The sequence below is a fragment of the Triturus cristatus genome, chromosome 5_2 (genome assembly GCF_964204655.1).
Source record: "Triturus cristatus chromosome 5_2, aTriCri1.1, whole genome shotgun sequence".
NCBI classification, from domain to species: Eukaryota; Metazoa; Chordata; class Amphibia; order Caudata; family Salamandridae; genus Triturus; species Triturus cristatus.
Window position 1 is genome coordinate 621,113,424 of NC_140588.1, and position 17,235 is coordinate 621,130,658.

General features: G+C 44.4%; 1 protein-coding gene across 2 annotated transcripts in view; it reads left to right on the plus strand.

The window, feature by feature from the left end:
* Nucleotides 1–13,003, plus strand: part of LOC146829091 (uncharacterized) — a 351,679-nt gene extending 338,676 nt beyond the window's left edge. The window contains exons 5-8 of one of the 2 annotated variants that reach the window (XR_014962184.1): nucleotides 11,681–11,752; nucleotides 12,208–12,234; nucleotides 12,361–12,441; nucleotides 12,896–13,003. The gene's annotated coding sequence lies outside the window, so the exon portion shown is untranslated. The remainder of the gene's footprint in view (nucleotides 1–11,680; nucleotides 11,753–12,207; nucleotides 12,235–12,360; nucleotides 12,442–12,895) is intronic. The other variant, XR_014962183.1, reaches the window with a different exon arrangement.
* Nucleotides 13,004–17,235: the final 4,232 nt, after the last annotated feature.

The window sequence follows — 17,235 nt, forward strand, 5'->3', positions numbered from 1 at the left end:
TGTAAACGCGCCCTGTGGCTGTTCTAAGTTGAGAGATTAAGTCCCCTTGAATCCTAAAGGTCCCTAGGGTCAAACTAGACCACTAGGTACCTCCAGTAAGCGTCACAGAGCTGCGTTGCAGAGAGGTGTAAAAAGGGGCTTGGCCTCAGAACACCTGTCTGCAGCGCAGCTCCCTGGTGCATACTGGAGATGCCTGTTGGGCTAGTTGGCCCTCAGGGACCCTCAGTATTGAAGAGGAATTAATTCCCCAACTTACAACTCGCCAGGGGGCGTGTTTGCAGAGTGCTGCAAGGAGGGGGCGTGGCCTCCGGCACGATGCCAGTCTTTTATTTATTTTAATTTTTTAAGAAGGGGGGCTGTGTTGTTCCCCTTCTTATTCTAATTTATTGGCCCTGATTACCCCATCCCCCAGGGCCTGTCTCCTAATTATATTTTTTTGACCCCAATCCCCAGGGCCGGCCACTGTTTTTTATTATTTTTAAAAAATATACATTTATAGACACACCTAGGACATGCTGGACAAACCGTACGTACCTATCACCATGACGATTTGCGTGATATTCATTAAAAGGCGACTATGCATACAATGAATCCACGTGGAATGTATTTACACCACTAGTGAAGCTCTGACATGTCTGATGCCCTACCGTGCCTAATCCCGGTAGACACCCTTGTCGTTTATTTATACAAACATGGGTAGCTATTGACGGGCACATTTAATACACATGCACACCAAGCCATTCAAAGGGGATTCGACAAAAATTCGACCAAAACTATGCAAGAAACCCCCCTCACGGTTAATAAAACACACATCCACTGCCGGATGTGTAATACTTTTTATTTTACTCTCTGGAAAGGGGACGAACATCACTTGAGAGTCACAGCGCGCTCCTGGCAGAGCCCAATGCTGTGTTACACCCACCATTGCCTGCTGAGTGCCACACACCTCTGTGTTGTATTCCACTAGCTAGTGCATATGCTATGACACTCTCTAGCCCATGTGCACTGTAACACCACCCCGTGAATATGTCATGCCACACTTGTCTTCGCACGGGTTATATTGCCCCATCTAACGTGCCTTCCTCGATGCCTATGTTATAACGCACAGTGCTATGCCATACATATTACAATCTGGGATCCATATCTTTGTCACAGTGCATATGCAACGTTACACTCCCCAGCACATATTTTATATTACAACTTTAGAGACTAGTTAGGTTACACAACACTGCCCTGTGCATATTACACTCCAAGGCGCATATCGCATAGCACGCGCTAGTGCCTGTGCTATCTCGCGCTCTCCAATGAATCTGTCATTGCGCACAATGTATTGCATATTATACTTCACGCCCGGTTCATCTTATATCACATTTTTTGGTTCATAGTTTATACCATACACTATATCTAGTTTTCATTTTCAATCGTGATCTCAGGACTATGTTCTATATAACACTGTGTTCACCTACCCTTTTCACGGGCATTACATTTTGCGATAGGGGGTGGAGGGTCAGGGGGTGTTTCTGCCAAGTGAGCCCGGAATCACAGTCACAAACGTCCTCTTCTTCCTGAATAAAAGTGAGATTATGCTGCATACTTGTTCATATTTTAAGTAGTTCGCACAGACACACGTTTTAAAAACAATAAAGTTCCTAATACCCGCCTTCTCTGAACAGTTAGCTTGCTGCCCCATCCCCCTCCTCCCTATCCTCTGTTGTGTGAATCCATGGACTAGCCTCCTCCCTCCTGCCATGCATGGTCTGATGTGCTGCCACTGCCCTCAATTTAGTATGATGTACCAGTCCACTCCTCCTGCCCTCCATTGCCCAATTCTATGCCCCATCATTGACCTCCTGCTTAAACTCTGTGCTTAGCTTGCTGCCCCTATTCTCCTTCCCCCTGCCCTCCGATGTCTTTGTGTATGCCCCTGCTCCATCCTTTTTGCCCACCATGTTCCATGGACCTGCCACTCCTATCTACTCTGAGTGTTCTGTTGAGCTGCCACTCCCCTCCCACCTGCCTAGCATTGTCAGATGACTGTAACCTGTCCCTGCCACCTCCACCCTGCCTGTCCACATGCCATGCCCCTATCCTCTTCCTCCTGTCCTACATGGTCCATTGTACTGCAACACCCTTCTGCCCTCCCTGGTCTGTTGTGCTGCAACTGCTCCACCTGCCTGCCCCATGCGGTCTGTTGTGAGGCCCCTTCCCCTGAACTTTCTTGTCTGTGCACAGGTCCTGACCCTCCCTTCTATCCTCCATCGTCCTTTGTGCATGCCCCTGCACCCTCCTTCTTGCCCATCATAGCCATTGTGCTACCACTAACCCTCCCACTTGTCATGCATGGTCTTCTGTGCTGCCATGGCCCCTCCCACCTTCCCTGTGTGGTCAGTTAGCCGCCCCTGAACCCCTCACACCTTCCCTCCATGGTCTGTGTGTATGCCATCACAGTCTCACTGTTGCTCTTCATTGTGTGTCTTGCTTCTAGTGCCCATCCTGCCTGACCTCCATGGCTATCTTGCTGCTCCTGCCCTGCCCCCTTGCCCCCAGCCCTCTGTTTACATGTGCAGACCCCTACTCCCTCCCTCCTGGCTTGTCTGTTCCATTGTAATGCCCCTGATCCATCCCTCCTGCCCTTTATGGTCTGTTATGCTGCAGCTTTCTCTCCTGTCTGTCCATTATGGTCCTGTCTCTTGCCCCTCTGTTCTCTGTTGTCCATGTGCATGGTCCTGTCCCCTCCCTCTTGCTTTCTATGGATTGTTGTGCTGCACTCCCGTCCCGCATGCCCTGTGTGGTGTATTGTGCTGCTGCAAACCCTGATGCCTGCCCTGCAGGGTCAGTTTGGTGCACCTCTCCATGTCCCTCCTGTCCTCTGTTATCCAAGTCCATGTCCCTACCCCATTTCCTTCCATGATCCAATGTACCATACTTGCGAACATTTTGAACTTGGTAAGAGGGAGATTTTGAAAAAAAACTGGGGTATTGATTTTCCCCTTTGAGTTACATTGAAAAAGAGGAGATTGTAGACAGGAGACAGATAAAATAAAGCCCATTTGAGCTTAAAAACATTGGACGTTTCCTGGCTGAATCGGGTCTGTTGGCATGTATGGTTGTACTACCATTGCCTCTTCCTTCTGCCCACAATGGTCTATTACATTTCCACAGCCTCTCTTGCAAGTCCTGTATTGTTAGTTTGTTGCCCCTGCCCCCCTTTCCACTGCCCTCCATAGTCTGTTGTGCTGCCACGGCCCTTCCTGCCTGCTCAGTGTGGTTAAATTGTTGCCTTTGCACCCTCCTACCTGCCTTCAATTTTCAGAGTCCATGCCCCTGGCCTCTGCCTCTCAACAGTATCCTAATGAACAACTAGATTACTAACATTCTATATTTATTACATAAGTGTGGAACGCCTGACGTCATCTTGATGTAATCAAAACTGTAATACCTAGAGCATTTCCTTTAGAAATTACATATATGAGAGGGTCTTATTGGCATCAAAATTATGGTTAGTGCTCTAAAAGACTAAAATAGGGACATATTTTCTGAGTTTTCAAATAGCGAGAAAGCCCTTTTAAATTATTTGTTACCTTTATGTTTTTTTATCCAGTTGACCACTTGATTAAATGTTGCACTTAGGGGAGAGGATGTGGTGTTACTTCCAGAACTGCAGACTTTGCAACTGGGGAACCAGGTTGGAGTTTCTGCTTCAGCTCGACATTCTGTGATTCTGGTTAAATCACTTAGTCTCCCCATGTCTACAACCAAAATGAATTTGTTCTTGTGTGATGTAACCAATGCTCATGTAAAGCACTCCAATACCTGACAAGTCTGCACTATATAACACTGCAAAAACACAAAATAATAAGTGTTTTGCACACTTCTGTCATTGGGCTATATTTGGGCTACATCTGGGTGATTTTGGGCTACATTTGGGCTCTTTTGTCTCCGGTGGCCATCTTGGGAGATTTATTTGTTATGAAGTTTCCTAATTTCCTCATGTACTGCAGTCTCCTCAGTAGGAAATGCTTTCAGTTTTTTACTTTGATTCCATCATGAAGGTATTCAGATATGTCACACATTTGCCATAAATTCTGAATGTTAGCACTCTAGGTGCTCATTAGATCACTGTAGTAAAACTACTGTTCACCATGGAAGTCTGCTTCTGGTATTAAAAGTGCATGTTTCAGTCTGCACGTCAGAATTTTTTAATGAAATAGAAGAGGATTTGAGAAGTCACTCAAAATGTGCCCTCATTTTCTTTCTTCAGCATTAATCATAATTTCTATGGCAAAATGAACCCCCTCATTGTGTTCCTTTTTAAATTAAATGTTTTAAGTGTTACCAGTTTATTCCAATCAAGATGGCTTCAGGTGTGCCATACTTTTGTCATAATGAAGACAGTAAGCGCTCTAGTTGTTTTTAAGAACACTCTGGGACATTCTGTCATTGGGCTATACTTGGGCTACATCTGGGTGATATTTGGGCTACATTTGGGCTCTTTTGTCTCTGGTGGCCATCTTGGCAGACTTATTTGTTATGAAGTTTCCTAATTTCCTCATTTACTGCAGTCTCCTCAGTAGGAAATACTTTCAGTTTTTTACTTTGATTCCAAAGGCATTCAGATGTGTCACACATTTGCCATAAATTCAGAATGTTAGCACTCTTTTTGCTCATTAGATCACTGTAGTAAAGCTACTGCTCACCAGGGAAAACTGCTGCTGGTATTGAAAGTGCATGTTTCAGTCTGCATGTCAGAATTTTTTAATGAAATAGAAGAGGATTTGAGAAGTCACTCAAAATGTGCCCTAATTTTTCTTTCTGCAGCACTAATCATACTTTTTATGGAAAAATGAACCCCCTCATTTTGTTCCTTTTTAAATTAAATGTTTTAAGAGTTACCACTTTAATCCAAGCAAGATGGCTTCAGGTGTGCCATACGTTTGTCATAAGTAGGACTGTTAGCGCTCTAGTTGTTCTTTGGAACACTCTGGGAAGCTGCAGTAGAACACAAAGGAATCAACTGACAGTCTCTGCCCTTGTTGGATGTACATGTTTTACTGAGAATGTCAGACTTCATTCTCACATGACTGAGAAAGATAATGTGAATTTACAGAAAATAAGCTCTCAGTTTAGCTTATAGATCACCTTCCAAACCTCTGTGGGAAAAGCATGAGAAAATATTTTTCTCTCAATCATGATATCCCAGCAGAAGGCTTTTTCACATGGTGAAATCACCTTAGAACATACCACAATTCCTAAAATGAGTATGGTACATCAACAAATGATTTATAATGTAACTAAAATCTTAAAACCTTCTATTAACTGCAATGCTTTTTAATGAGGTGCTATCATGTATATTGGTCCCAAGATGGCTGCCAACACTTCTTGGATGAAGTGCTGACAGCCAATCAGATCTCAGGATGAGATGTGTGGTTAGGCTCCGCCCACATATATATATGATTTTACTTTTGATTTTCACAGGAACTACTGAACAGATTGACACCAGACCTGCAAAAGGCACATCCCTGACCTGAGGACTACCTCTCTGCCAAATTTAAAGTAATTCTGTTCAGCCGTTCGGGCTGTACCTTGGACTAAAGGTCCCTATGGAAAATTGCATGGGGAAAACGCGTTTTGGGACCCCCCTTTTTTCTCAGCCCCCGCTTGACGAATCCCCCCGAGACTTTCAGGGTAGGAGCGGAGCCGAGCGCCCCACCTATTTTGAAAATTTCGCGAGGATTCGTCAACCGGCGCCAAAGTTATTCCAAATAGAATGTCTCGGATTTCCTATGGAAACACGGTCCTAACTATAACTATCTACTGGCAACCGCCAGTAGATAATATATATATATATATATATATATAAATACACAAAGGTTGCCCTGTTGAGGAAGTCGCTCCTGAAGGGGTTACTGCACACAGCTACCGGCAGCAGCAACGTTCAAACTGCCCTCCAAATTTCGTATTGTGACTGCCAAACGCGTTTCAAGCTATGGATGCTCTTGTTCACTGGCCCTCTTCAAACAAACATGGAAAGCGGTATTAAAGTGGAAGATATATTTATTCAAATACATAGTCCCGCCCATGTGGGCGTCAGCAAAGCAGGGCATGCTGGTCTCTGTAGTAATGCCCGTAGCTGCTTAGACAAAGTTCCATCTAAAACCCGGTTGGGTATCGGTGGCCAAATTGAAAAGTTCACATTTTAATATTAACCCCAGTGGGCACGAAAAGTAAAAAGGCTGCTTAAGGTCCTGCCAATATGAGCCCAGCAGCTAGGCCCCCTTCACTCCTGGCAGCGCTTGTAATTGCAAACGCCACGGATCCGCAAGGCAGCGGCGGGACCTCCTCGCGGCTAGGCTTGCCGCTATATCCAAATACACAAAGGTTGCCCTGTTGAGGAAGTCGCTCCTGAAGGGGTTACTGCACACAGCTACCGGCAGCAGCAACGTTCAAACAGCCCTCCAAATTTCGTATTGTGACTGCCAAACGCGTTTCAAGCTATGGATGCTCTTGTTCACTGGCCCTCTTCAAACAAACATGGAAAGCGGTATTAAAGTGGAAGATATATTTATTCAAATACATAGTCCCGCCCATGTGGGCGTCAGCAAAGCAGGGCATGCTGGTCTCTGTAGTAATGCCCGTAGCTGCTTAGACAAAGTTCCATCTAAAACCCGGTTGGGTATCGCTGGCCAAATTGAAAAGTTCACATTTTAATATTAACCCCAGTGGGCACGAAAAGTAAAAAGGCTGCTTAAGGTCCTGCCAATATGAGCCCAGCAGCTAGGCCCCCTTCACTCCTGGCAGCGCTTGTAATTGCAAACGCCACGGATCCGCAAGGCAGCGGCGGGATCTCCTCGCGGCTAGGCTTGCCGCTATATCCAAATACACAAAGGTTGCCCTGTTGAGGAAGTCGCTCCTGAAGGGGTTACTGCACACAGCTACCGGCAGCAGCAAATTTCAAAGAGCCCTCCAAATTTCGTATTGTGACTGCCAAACGCGTTTCAAGCTATGGATGCTCTTGTTCACTGGCCCTCTTCAAACAAACATGGAAAGCGGTATTAAAGTGGGAGATATATTTATTCAAATACATAGTCCCGCCCATGCGGGCGTCAGCAAAGCAGGGCATGCTGGTCTCTGTAGTAATGCCCGTAGCTGCTTAGACAAAGTTCCATCTAAAACCCGGTTGGGTATCGCTGGCCAAATTGAAAAGTTCACATTTTAATATTAACCCCAGTGGGCACGAAAAGTAAAAAGGCTGCTTAAGGTCCTGCCAATATGAGCCCAGCAGCTAGGCCCCCTTCACTCCTGGCAGCGCTTGTAATTGCAAACGCCACGGATCCGCAAGGCAGCGGCGGGACCTCCTCGCGGCTAGGCTTGCCGCTATATCCAAATACACAAAGGTTGCCCTGTTGAGGAAGTCGCTCCTGAAGGGGTTACTGCACACAGCTACCGGCAGCAGCAACGTTCAAACAGCCCTCCAAATTTCGTATTGTGACTGCCAAACGCGTTTCAAGCTATGGATGCTCTTGTTCACTGGCCCTCTTCAAACAAACATGGAAAGCGGTATTAAAGTGGAAGATATATTTATTCAAATACATAGTCCCGCCCATGTGGGCGTCAGCAAAGCAGGGCATGCTGGTCTCTGTAGTAATGCCCGTAGCTGCTTAGACAAAGTTCCATCTAAAACCCGGTTGGGTATCGCTGGCCAAATTGAAAAGTTCACATTTTAATATTAACCCCAGTGGGCACGAAAAGTAAAAAGGCTGCTTAAGGTCCTGCCAATATGAGCCCAGCAGCTAGGCCCCCTTCACTCCTGGCAGCGCTTGTAATACATATATTATCTACTGGCGGTCGCCAGTAGATAGTTATAGTTAGGACCGTGTTTCCATAGGAAATCTGAAAATTCTATTTTGAATAACTTTGGCACCGGTTGACGGATCCTCGCGAAATTTTCAAAACTAATGGGGCGCTCCGCTCAGCTCCTACCCTGAGAGTCTCGGGGTGATTAGTCAAGCGGGGGCTGAGAAAAAAGGGGGGTCCCAAAACACGTTTTCCCCATGCATTTTCCCATAGGACCTTTAGTCGAAGGTACAGCCCGAATGGCTGAACAGAATTACTAGAAATTTGGCAAAGAGGTAGTCCTCAGGTCAGGGATGTGCCTTTTGCATATATGGTGTCAATCTGTTCAGTAGTTCCTGAGAAAATTGCAGTTAAAAGTACATAAATATCTATAAGCGCGCACCGTGCGCGCACCATAACGTGCGCGAGCGTAATTCTGATAGGTGGTTACATGTCAGTCAACATTCGAATCGGTCGAAATCAGGAAGTGTCGTCCGCCATTTTGTGTGTGACAGTGAAAAAGAAAGGTGGAGAACGTGAAAAGGGGGCAGGGTACAGAGTTCCTGACCCCCTAGCCTTTGTCAGGGGGACCCTGAAGGACCCCGAAGGGTGAAAAAAACATTTACATTTTTTTTTAAAATCCGAGGTGCGCGCACTGTGCGCGCACCGTCACGACGTGCGTGCACTGTGCGCGCACCGTCACGACGTGCGCGCACCGTGCGCGCACCGTCACGACGTGCGCGCACCGTGCGCGCACGGCGGAAACAAATCATAAAAAAATAGAATTAAAAATCAAATTTAAGTGTTTAGATGTTAGGTGGCTCTAAAAAGAGCTGTTGTGTTAATTGAGGAACACAGGAACAAAAAAATGAGAAAAATTATGTGTGCTGCTGTATCTTGCTCTCTATTAGGGGAATGCTGGTGTCACCATAAGAGAGAAGAGCATTGCACGCATTGCACCGTATATGCAACCTCTTGAACAGAGGGTGTATATCCAGAGGAACAGAAGCAGGTGAAGCTGCCGCCGCAGATGAAGTGCTCGGCTGAGCTGCCGATGATGTGCTCGGCTGAGCTGCTGCGGATGTGCTCGGCTGAGCTGCTGGAGGGTTGTCTCTAGCAGCTCGAGCAAAAGCCACAGGATGTACTCCTTTAACGTGCCTGATCATAGTGAAAATACTAAGAGTATTTCTTTTTAGGATCTCCTCTTGATAAGACAACACCACAAATGGTGCAGGTGACTTTTGGAGCATTCACCTTCTTCTGCCCCTCTGGAAATGTAAAAAATTGCCATATAAAAGAGTTCATCTGTTTCCTCTGTCTCTGTAGCACAAGGGTCTCCTGCTCACTCCCAGAAGATGACTGCTGCTCTGCCATTCTCAAGTACTGGAGTACTGGAAAAGCTGCTCAGCTCCTTCTCCCAGGGAATCAGAAGAAATAATGAGGGGAGTGGGTGTGGTGTTGGAAGTTTCTGGAACTGAAACTACTATAAACCAATGAAAAGTGTTGTTTCTTAATCACATGACCTGAAACTAATATAAACCAATGAAAAGTGTTGTTTCTTAATCACATAACTTGCCGTGCGCGCACTGTGCGCGCACGGAGCACGCGCGCATGCGCTTACGGAGCACACGCGTATGGAGCACGCACACATGCGCGTACGGAGCACGCGCGTACGTAGCACGCATTTGAGATGTCATCAGTGATGTCATGAGTGATGTCACTGACCATGTCATGAGTGATGTAATATGTGACGTCATCAGCAGTGGATTGCGGGCGCGCGAGTTATAGTTAGCTGAACTAACTATAACAGGGGAATTTCAATGGTTTTGTACGAGTGAAATGTCCAGCTAACTATAACATGTGTGAAACCTATGGTTTTTTCAGTGAATTTGCAAGGTTTTTTAAATGCTAATTCCTAACTATAACGTGTGTGAAACCTATGGTTTTTTCAGTGAATTTGCAAGGTTTTTTAAATGCTAATTCCTAACTATAACGTGTGTGAAACCTATGGTTTTTTAAGTGAATATATATATGTATATATATACTCACAAAAAGTGAATGTACATTGTTAACGTTTCTAATCCTTGACAGAATAGCATGTTTGCTCATTGCTCTAATTTGTGTGCATTCGAGCTGATCTATTGTTAAATATGTGTTTTAGCTGACATCTGTGTTCAATCTGCCTGTTTCACAATTTCTATAACGTGTGTACATCATGGTTGCTTCTCTTATTTTACAATCTAGCTGTAACCTGTGCATTGTAGCTGTATCTTCTATTTTTCGAATCATTGTGTAGTCTAGCTTTTTCCCGTCTTTTCTCCAATCGTGGTTCTTTTTAGCTGTTCTTCATATTTCTAATTTGATTACATTCTAACTGTGCCTCCTATTTCTAATATGTGTACTTGATATGTGCTTCTTATCTACACAGGGACTTTACTCATCCCCTTGCTGCCCCTGGGTGGAGGCCCACAGGGAGGGGGGAACAGAGGTGGGAGGAGGCGGGGCAAAGGAGGGTGGGGGGAAGTGGAAAGGGTCAATCTGCAGGGTTTCCTCCATTGAGCCCAGGGCCTATGGATGCCCGTGAGATATAGGAGCCTCAAAGAACTGACCATATTCTTCAGAGGTGGGGTAGAAGCTGGAGTGAGGGGAGTCATCATTTGTGGTATGTCAGTTTTTCCAATAGGCACACATGATAGCTGTTTCTCCATTTGCTAATGTTCGTACTTTCTAGCTGTTTCTCCTTTTGTACTGCAACAGCCTCAACAACAGTCATGAGACGACTGCTTCTGACCTTTCGATACTGTAAACTACTGTGATCGAAGTGTTTTGAGGGGGTGTCTGAGGGGCACAACGTGCCCTTACTTTTTTTACTTTAAGAAAAACAGTTCCTCTACTTTTTGTGAAAAGACAACTGTCCCGGGATGTTTAATTCCAGGAGTTGAAATGCTTCAGCTGAAATGTAAGACAGGAAGTCTCCCGTGTTGTGAACCGAGAGAGGGTCTGTCAGGAAACAAGCCGTCCGGCCAGGGTGCCTGCAGCCTGAAAGAAATGTAAATGCACACAACTGGTCATTCTGCAAATGTAAAGGGTGCTTGGAACTCGGGATTGGCTTTAATCTATGGAATCACTTGAAGCGTCTTGCTGACACAGATTCATTATTTTTGAGTGGTATTGCAAGGGAGTTACCAGCTGAGCTGTGCAGTGTGTGCTTTTAAAGGACAGATATAAAATAAATGCACAGTCTGGGTGTAACTAAAATCTATATTTTGGAAGCACTCTTTTATCTTTTCAAGCATTTTGTAGCAGCCTATCTTATGCTGTATGTAATGCAAGTTTAAAATAAGGACTTACATGTTCACAGTGCTTTCGCTTTGTAGCGCATCACAAGTCGCTATTCTCCAGTACATCAACAAGGATTCTATTCTGTGGTTCTCTGGTTACAAAAACCTGTGTGGTATCCTCCTCTTAAAGGTGGCAGTATGCTAAGGAAGGAAAATAAGTCACACCACCGCTCCACCACACTCAGTGGCGGGAAAAAGGAAAACCTTTTTTATACAGCCCTCACCCACTCTCTATGTTCCATCCTCAATTAAAAACAACAAACTTTCAGCGCAAGAAATAAGATGGGGGTGGTTATAGTGTTGCTCTTTCTTATTCTGTTTTTTTAAATTAACTTTATGCTCCAGTTTCCCACATTACATTGCATTGTGGGAATTGTGGTCTTGTTTTTCTTTAGAGTCTTTATATGATGACCATACCTATCAATTGTAACTTACATTCTTTATTTATACAGTAAACAATGTTATTCTTCGCATATTGCTAGATTCGATTTCCTTTCTTTACCCAGATCATCTATAAAATGAGGAGGATGGCTTCATTTTCATTTTTGCTGTATAGGCCGCACCAATAGCTGAGACAGGTATTTACATTTACATTTTCATTTGTTCTTTCATTATATTTTTGTAGTGTCTGTTACAATTTCTAGACCTTTCGTTTTTAACTTGGCACTAGGGCGATTAGCTAACTGTCTTTTGGTCGCATTATCTACCGTGAATTACGGTGTACTTATCTGATACTTTTAATACATTTCTATCTGTTGCTTTGCTCTTATTGAAAACATTCTCTGTACATTTGGTAAACCTGTACTGGAACCAACCACGATTATTTGGATTGATATATTCTTTATTCTGATTTTCTGAAGTAACATTGTTTTCCTAATTCCAAGCTTCCGTCTTCTCCTTACGTGTTTCTTTGTTTCTTCAAGGTTTAATCTTGAAAATAGCACGTTTTACATAATTGTGCTCCTTTCTGCTATGTCCAATCACACAAATACGTCTTGAACATTGATTAAAATTTAACTTCTTTTTTTTTAAGGGCAGTCTTCTTTTTCTCAATACAAAGGTATGAGGTGCTCATTTTAGTAGTATTTGTGTAGATATTAGGTCCAGTGTGTTTTTTCTTCTTTCTTCATTTTTATATCTACCGTTTATTTTGGATCTGTTGTTTGTTCTCTTTATCAATATTCAGTGAGAACCTCCTCTTGTTTCCTTAATCTCTACAAGAACTGAACCTATCCATTTTTTGGAAAGAATTCCAAGAACTTGGATGGTAAGTAGAATTATTTTTGTGTGTTTGTGATAGATTGGACTATGAATATAAACTAGGTATTATTTACCTTTCTGATAATTAACATCATGGTTTTATTCACTGTGCTTCTGGCTACCTTATGCTGTTTTATTAGACATTTGTGATACAAAATGAACTTACATGTATCTATGTTCTATGTCTTATTTATTTGTTTCTTTTTGTATTGTACTTGACATAATTTTGTCTATATTGGCATTCTTCCTATTTTGTTATATTCATTTTTTGTACATATTTCTCACTTGTCATTTAAATTGTGGATATTTGCTGATTTCTAATATGTTATCTAAACATTCTTCTTATTTGCTGGCTTTCTGTAGTAGTCTTTTTTTTTTGGTTTTCAAACTCAGAATTTATGTTGTAAATATTTGTTTGTATTTGTTGAAAACTGATGTTTGTGTATTTATGTGTGTTGCAGCCCTGAAGAAGCCCGCAATGGGTGAAACGCGTTGGCTGTTTCTATTTAACTGCATTTTGTCTCTTGGAAATTTTTAACCATTGAAATAAAGAATAAAGAAAATTCAAGATTTCTCCTCGCTCAATATCGTCATTGTTAGGCATTTGTGCCATATACCCTGTTCAAATGTTTATATTGCCTCTCAGATTTCCCTTGTACATTATTTAATATTTGTGGTTTAGTGGTGGCAAACCATTTTCTGAGGTGGGCATATCTAAACAAGTTTGTTTGTGTTTCCATACTTTATTATCAACTACGCGAGTCAGTGCTTTAGTACGTGTTCCTGACCATCATTGTCTATTTAATCACTCTGTTAGTGGCATGCTTCATCATCGGGTGAAGAACAGGACCTGTCAGGGCCTGGCGGCGCAGGGCACGCCTGAAATCTCCGAGTTCACCTGCCTTGTTGTACAGAGACACGGAATACTCTGTTAGAGTAGAAAACCAAATTTATTAGCTGCAGCTACGCACAGTTATCCTAGAAGTACATCAGTGGTAGGTTCTCAGGAGACTGCCACTTTTCTCCGTGGCTCACAGTCTTTTATAACCTTATACACCCAAAGAAAAACACTCCCCATGCACCAAATATTAGCCAATAGGAAAACATTCAAAACAAGGCACCATGTAACCAGAACATCCCCCTTGAGTCGTGTTCTTGCCCAACCCCATAAGTCAATCAATGACAGCACCTATAGGTCAATCAGTAATGGCAGGACGTGTTTGAGTGCTTCAAAGGACGACTTGCAAAATAAGATAATGCAGAGAAAGAATACCGAAGGCCAACAGATAGTTGGGACAAGGATTTGTCAGTCTAGACAAGGATTAGTCAGTCTGGCTAGTTCCTGGAATTGGCTTCACAACAAGGAAGGGGGGTTATTTGACATGTGGCAGTACAAAGGGCAAATGCGCATGCGCGGACGCCCGTGCATGCGCATTTCTTGTGAGAAATGCGCATGCGCGGGCGTCCGCGCATGCGCATTTGTCGGAAGAAGTTGGAAACCAGGAAGAGGGAGCCCCGGAGACGCCGCGCTTCAGGTAAGTGTCTTTACTTTTATTTAATTTCCAATTAGGGTATGTTTTAAAAGGAGGGCGGGCGGGAGGTGGGTGGTGGGTGACAGGCAGCTACGCTTCGCCCTGGCGTGTGCGTAGCGCTGCCTGCTTCGCCTACTTCGAAAACTGCGAAGCAGGCAGCGCTACGTGCACTACGTGGGCAAAGCGTAGTGTCACGCCCAGGGTTAGAAAAGACACGGGATGGGAGGTAGGTGTAGGTGTCTGCTGCATAATATAAGTAACCCAACCCACACAAGCTAATATAATACATAAAAAGATTAAAATACACAACGTTATACCACATCTATTATACAATAATTTGCAATATTTCTTCTTCATTTTATCCTACTTATCATTTTTCCTTAAAATAATAGAATCCATCCTCTAAATGTTGCTCGTGGCAGTCTTCCTTCTTCACTCAGCTGTGATTATCAGCCGTCCTATGACACTGCAAGTCCTGCAGGCGTATTGCCACTACTCAGGTCACAAACTAAGACTTTTACCACGACCCTGCAACCTAATTGGATGGTCAGTATCACTGAAAAGCGTAATCAAAAAAAAAATTCTCAATTGTCTCTAGCCACTCTAGGCCTCAAATTGTATCTCGTTTTATTCGGCACAGTCTGGTCCTGAAAAAGTGTCTCCGGATTAGTCGTGTTCAACCTGAGATGTGGTGGTACAGCGTCCTGCAGAACGTCATCATCCTCTTTCTCAGATCGAGTCCAATCTAGGTGTGCATTGCTAAAAGGTACGAATCGGGTGACCCTCTTACCTTCAAAATCGCCAATACCTTCCCGGACCCACTGGTCATAAGGCAAAGGCAAGGGTATCTTCTTACAATGCACACCATGGATCCAATTTTTCTTTCCGACCACCTTCACAGCTGTGCGTGTTGTCAATAATACTTGACGAGGCTCTTTCCAGCGAGGTTCCAAGTTCTTCGATCTTTGAAAATTCTTCACACACACCCAATCGCCGGGTTGTATGGTATGACCAGGATCAGTAGAAGCCTGAGGCAAAGCGTCTTGTACCTGTTGATGAAGGACATGCAATTTAGTGGTGAGGTCATGCAAATAATCAATCAATATTGGATGCTCTATCTCGGAATACTTCTTTGGCCTTGGGACTCCCCAGACATTTGCTGGGCGTCCAAACACAACCTCGTAGGGACTGAGTCCCATACGGGAATGAACAGTTGTTCGAGTAGACAAAAGAGCCAAGGGTAAAGCATCGGGCCAGGCAAGACCCGTGCTGGCCTGTATCTTCGCTAGCTTGAGCTTAAGAGTACCATTATAGCATTCCACCAAACCTGCTGACTGAGGGTGGTTTGCCGCATGGAATCTCTGTCTGATACCAAGACCTGCACACACTTTCTGCATTATCTGACCCACGAATTCACTTCCATTGTCACTCCAGACAATTCGAGGCAAACCGAACCTCGGGAAAAACTCCTTCAAAAGGACTTTAGCCGTAGACACAGCAGTATTATCCTTTAGGGGGTAGGCCTCTATCCATCTAGAAAAGGCACATACCACCACAAGGACATACTTCAGATTATTACATCACTCCATGTGAATGTAATCTATTTGCAACACCTCAAAAGGGTACGTTGGAGGGGCAAAATGGCCTGCTGGGGTTGGTGTTCCCTTTCCTGGATTGTGCATCAAGCAAACAATACAGTGCTTAACCAGATTATCTGCGCATTTAGAGATCCCCACATTCTGCCATACAGGGGCCAGAAGTTTGCATATCCCTTTGGCACTAATGTGGGCTGGACCATGTGCCATGGTAACTACTGGAAGTACATAGGCGTCTGGTAACAGCCAGCGCTGATGTTCCGACAATTCTGTCCAACACCCTGTCGCATCCAACATTCCTGTACCCTCTCTCCACTTACTCAGTTCTTTCTCTGTAGCCTCTACCTGGATCATTTTTACATTTTCTATTGTGTCCTCACACATCCCTCCTTGTCTGACCCATCTAGCAGGGCCCGCAACATACATGCGGCTTGTGACGTCTCTGGCTGTCTGCTTCGCTGTCTGGTCTGCAAAAGCATTTCCTCAACCCACATCATCAGTGATTTTCTTATGTGCACTACATTTGACAATTGCTATCTGAGTGGGCAAGGTAAGTGATTCGAGAAGGTCATTTATCAACTGACCATGCTGTATCTTAGTGCCGTGGGAGGTGAGAAATCCTCTTTCCTTCCGCAGGCGACCAGAACTGTGGGCCACTCCAAACGCATACTGGCTATCAGTGAACACATTCACTCTCTTTCCTTCAGCCAACACACAAGCTCTAGTCAGAGCTATCAATTCAGCTGCCTGGGCTGAATTGTGCCTAATGCGTGCTGTTTCCACAATTGTGTACAAAGTAGTGACTGCATAGGCCGAAGTCGTCTCACCATTGGGGAGCTTGAAACAAGAACCATCCACCCATAGGATCCCATCCGGGTCCAGGAGTGGAGTGTCCTTTAAATCCACTCTACCTTTTGTCTCCTCCTCTGTGCGGAGGAAACAATCATGCTGCTCCTGAGTACCTGTTTCTACTGGGATCGGTAACAGTGTGGCTGGGTTTAGGGTATTGCATAGTTTAATATGTACATGACTGGCCAAGAGCGTCAGCTCGTACCCTGACAAGCGGGCGCTCGTAAGGTGCTGAGTCTTTGTTCTATTTAGGAGAGTATCTACTGCATGCAGCACCATGACAATAAGAGTATTATCCAGTACTAATCCAGCAGACTGGCGAATGGAAACTGCTGGTGCTGCTGTGGCTTTCAGACAACTGGGTAACGCCTTGGCCACTGGGTCTAGTGTGGCTGAAAAATAGGCACATGGGCGCGGCTTGTCTCCAAATGGTTGCGTTAAAACTGACAATGTGCAACCTTCTCTCTCATGAACGTAGAGTGTGAAAGGCTTACTGTAATCAGGAGTACCTGACACAGGAGCAGAGCACAAGGAAGTACGTAAATCAGTAAAACTTTTCTGACATTCCGAGGTCCAAGGGAGAGGTTGGGGTGTATCTTTGAGAGTGAGTGCCAACAGAGGTTTCGCTAGCAAAGAAAAATTTGGAATCCACTGTCTACAATAAGAGGAGATGCCCAAAAAGGCACGCACCTCCCTTTGTGTACATGGCACAGACATTTGAGCAATTGCTTGGATACGTTCTGGGGTCAATCGGCGTCCCTCATTCGGCAAGAGATGACCTAGATAGGTAACCTCTTGGCGACAATATTGCAATTTAGTGGGTGA